At 28.9% G+C, this 4,496-nt stretch overlaps 1 long non-coding RNA gene across 2 annotated transcripts; it reads right to left on the reverse strand.

Annotated features, from left to right (window-relative positions):
- Nucleotides 1–200: 200 nt before the first annotated feature.
- On the reverse strand, nt 201–3,328 carry LOC114916047 (uncharacterized). 2 transcript variants are annotated; one of them, XR_003804346.2, is made up of 3 exons: nt 2,861–3,328; nt 516–723; nt 201–426 (listed from the first exon to the last, which is right to left on the reverse strand). It is a non-coding gene; the product is annotated as an uncharacterized LOC114916047 (long non-coding RNA). The 2 variants fall into 2 exon arrangements; XR_014430858.1 differs by having other exon boundaries at nt 201–723.
- Nucleotides 3,329–4,496: the final 1,168 nt, after the last annotated feature.

A 4,496-nucleotide genomic window follows, 5' to 3' on the forward strand; every position in this document is an offset into this window, starting at 1 on the left:
TTAGAAGCACGTATTGTAAGCCAAAAACTATTAATGATATATATACCAGATGGTAGCTAATTAGGCCGAATACCCAAGTACTCGACCCAACCGATCTATTAACCTTGTCGAGAACGCCAATCACCTCTTACCTGAGCCAAACATGTCAGTATACTCGGCCAAGTTATGGAATTATGTCAAGCCAATTAAGGAGAGGTTAGTTTACGTAATGTACCGGTTTAATCTTTTAATTTCTCGGGGCTCAGTCCCTAATCACGGCCCAATAAGAATCACTATAAATAGGACCACAACGAGGTACGTAACTAACTTTCAATTACTGCATTTAATACACCGAGCACTTACTTAAACGTTGGAGTGTCTTTACAGGCATCCCCTCACTTCGGACTTATCGGAAAGGAACGAGAAGACCTAGACCCAAGACCAAACCTGCTACAACAAAGATAAGTGAAGCGTGTATCCTAATTCAGGATCAATATACAAATTTATGAAGAAAAAAAAAGTTGTTTAAAAGTTACTGTATCTGATAGGAAATGAAGAACAAAATAGTGAATTCTCCATGAGTGCGGGCCATTGTAATTTGTAAGCATCTTGGGATTTGACGAGAAGTATCTGCCACTGAAGGTGCATGGCTGAGAGAATGCAACACATCAATTTATGTGAAGCTACGACGCAAAAGTCTGAAGGAAGAAGCACGCATTTGAAAAATTGTCATTGCAAGCGTCACTGCACAAACATTTAATTTGTTATCGACAGAAGAAACTCGGATAATAATCTGATATGAAGAGTTGAAGACATGTCCTTAGACCCTGTGCCGGCCATTATAAAAAAAATCATAAACACTACTTCATTTCTTGTCAACGAAATATAAGCCTGCACCATACAACACGGATTCTATGCCCTAGGCTCCAAAAATAAACCATAATGGATTCCAGTAAGGAGTTTTCTTTTTTTCAAAAAATAAAAAATTATATATATATATATATATATATATATATATATATATATATATATATTTCATACAAAGATATATAAAATGTTTTTCTTATTTTTAAAATATAATCTTTTTAATAATATTTAAAATCTCATATCAATCAATTATATAATCAAAATATAATATATGAATGAATTATTCTCGTTTTGTAAAATTAAATTTTATTAAGTTTATATTTTTCAATAAATCATTTTCATGAGAAAGTTGAGAACTCAAGATTATGATAATGATAGAAATTTATCAATAATATATGTGTGGTGTTACATATTTTGGTTCTTGTTGATAAGGTGGGATAAATACAATCATATCGATTTCAACGATAAAGATGGATCTCGACGTGGAGCTAGTTAAGATGGACGCTATCAAGAGAACGTTTGGTAAGTATTAGGGTATGCAAGTGAATCAGGTTGAGTTTGTAATTTTTAATCAAAGTGAAGTGGCTCAAAATTAAAATGCTAAATTATTTATTGTCAATGAATATATTAATTTTAAAATTTAATATTAAGGAATTACAATAATTCACGCACACAATTCAAACAATCAAATTAAATCTCTTGATCATAATGCCACATTTAATAAAAATGAGGAAAAACATTAAGTAATTAATTATATATATATATATATATATATGTATATATAAATAAGAGATCAACTTATTCTACCAAATAATTTATTTTTTGTATAATTTTTTAATAATTCATTGGATTGAAAGTTTACAAATTTTTAAAAAATTTGAAAATTATTTGATACTACATTTCAACAATTTAAATTGATAAATAATTATTAAAACATGTTATACATTGATTTAAATTCATATAATAAAGTACGTGTGATTTTTAAATTTTTTAAAAATTATATATTTATTTATATATTAAGTTAATTCAACAGTTAGATCATTTAAATTTGATATAAAATATGAATTATTAAGTGAAGTAAGTCTATCAAGACTTATTCCTAAAGTAAATTCATCCTCATGTATGTGTGTGTATGTATGTATGTATATAGGATAAATACATTTATTTTAGGAGTAAGTCTATCTAGATTTACTCAGTTCAATAACTCACATGTTCTACATCAAATTCTAATAGTCTAATCGTTAAATTTAAAGTTTTTAATGCATATAATTTGAATTGATGAAACAGAATATTTTTAAAATTGTTAAAACTTTACAAACTTAATCTATAACATTAAAAACTTTTAATTTAATAATTGAATCATTAAAATTTGATGTAAAATATGACTTATTTAGTAAAATAAATTTATATAAACTTATTATTGGAATAAATGTATCCATCCTTCTCCCTCTATTTCTCTATCTATTTATCTAGTTATCTTTATATATATCAAAATGAAAAAACACTGAAAAGCCAACATTGATTTTCCTGAGTTTCTGCTCAAGGGCTCATCCATTATTTGTAGAATTGTGTACTAGTGTCCTTCACTCCCTTGTTGACTCATGCTCACCACACCACAAAGGAGATTAGTTTTTCCTTATATAACCCCACGCTCATTTTTCTGGGATCTTTCTCTTCCTCAGTTCTCACCTCTCTCGGCTTCATCGAAGTAAGCTAACGACCACCTAACCCATTCACAGGCATCATAACCATCACTACCCAATAGGCCAGTAGCACTTGCAGTCTTGCACAGCACATTTTTGTGTGTTAATGTGAGATTTTCGGCTCTTAAAGAATTAGGTTGATGGAGCTGTTTGCGGACGTCATTTTGTCATGTCCATTATTGCTGCAACATCATTATGGTTATGGGAAGTTGTTGCGGTTGCAGCTACATCAGTGATCAGTGACAATATTGATTGATGATCATAATTTTTAACCATGTATGCTTTTGAAAAAAAGAAAAGAAACTAATTACCTGATTTAATCGATCCCAGACCCAGATATACAACCAACGTACGTAATCCATTTTCATGCACTTAGTTGGATTTGATTTCCCCTGCCTGACCCACACACAAGCAAGGTAGCAGCAAAAGGTGGAGGAATTTAATTTGTAAGCATTACTTTCATGGAATGGACTTAAAGCGATAAGAATTATTCCATGTTTGGACAATAATAAACAAGAATAAGGACCACTAAATGGAGATTCCCCACACAGCACATATATATCTTGCGAGTTGCTCTCACCTATAATACCTCCACCGCCACATCAACTTCGTTACTTGACCTGACCAGAATACCGCCATGCAAAAACCCCACTTGCAAAACCAACTAGCATGAGTCCGATGCGTTCACGGTATCTGCCATCATAATATCCTTAAACTTTGCATTCCAATGACTAATCATTTCTTACAGGAAATTCAGTCCCTTATTTTGTTCTCTGTTTTGTTTATTTAAAAAAAAAAAGATAGTGGAAGAATCAAAAGCATGTTGATGAAAAGAAGCCACATATTAACGTATAGGAGCCACACAAGATTTAAAGGCAGGGAAAAACACAACGACTAAAGCATGGTTCACCTAGTGTTCAGAAGCGGAGAATATCTAGTTTTATTTAGGTGCTCAACTAACCCTAGCATTAAAAAATGTAATTTGTGTTTTGGATTTTTATATTTAATTATATATAAATTTATGTATTTCAAAATTTGATAGGATAATTACTTATAATATATGTACATGATTTTGGTTAAGGTTGATGATATATAAACTTGTTTTATATATATATATATATTCTAAGGATGGTAATGGGTAGGATTTGGATAGAATTTTATAATATTTGTTTCTATACCCACATTTAAAAGTATTGTGTATCTAATATCATATATTTGTACGGATAATAATTTTAATTCTCATTCTTGTACTCGTTGAATATTTATATACTCATTTCGCATCTATAACTTGCATTTTACTTATGTATAAAGTAAATAAATTAATAAAAAGATAACATTTTCACAAATAAATATAATATTAATTTGTCAAGTCTTTAACATTACAAAAATCTAACATAACAATTTTTATAAATAAATATTACAAAACATTTAATTCTTGTCAATAAACTTTTAAAAAAATCAACATAATAAAAGTTGTAATTAAACTTTCAACATCATCATCATGTATTAACAATATTCTCCAAGACTTGTGAAAAAAAATTACAAAAATTAGTTAGATTAAAATTATAAATTAAATTATACACTATAAATTTTAAAAAAATAAATAAATACTAGACATTTAACCTCGTCATCGAAATCAACTTCTCCATATTTTTTGCAAACGTTTGTCTTCCAAGTTTATATATTGTTTTGGTCAAGTAATATCAATAGAAACTACATGACAAGAAAATAAATGATTAAAAGGTTAAATAATAATTAAAATAAACAACAAAAAGTAAAACAACTTTTATTAAATAAACAAAGTTTAATTATTTATTACCTTATTGCATGTGTTTCAACCAACTTTGTGCACACGTAAATGCCTCTAGAGTAAATTCATGGAACCTAGAACGGTGAGGATTTAAAAATCTACCTCATGTGCTAAATACAAATTCTGAAGCTATTGTT

Source organism: Cajanus cajan, chromosome 11, assembly GCF_000230855.2.
Source record: "Cajanus cajan strain Asha chromosome 11, NIPB_CcT2T_4, whole genome shotgun sequence".
In the NCBI taxonomy this organism is placed as follows: domain Eukaryota; kingdom Viridiplantae; phylum Streptophyta; class Magnoliopsida; order Fabales; family Fabaceae; genus Cajanus; species Cajanus cajan.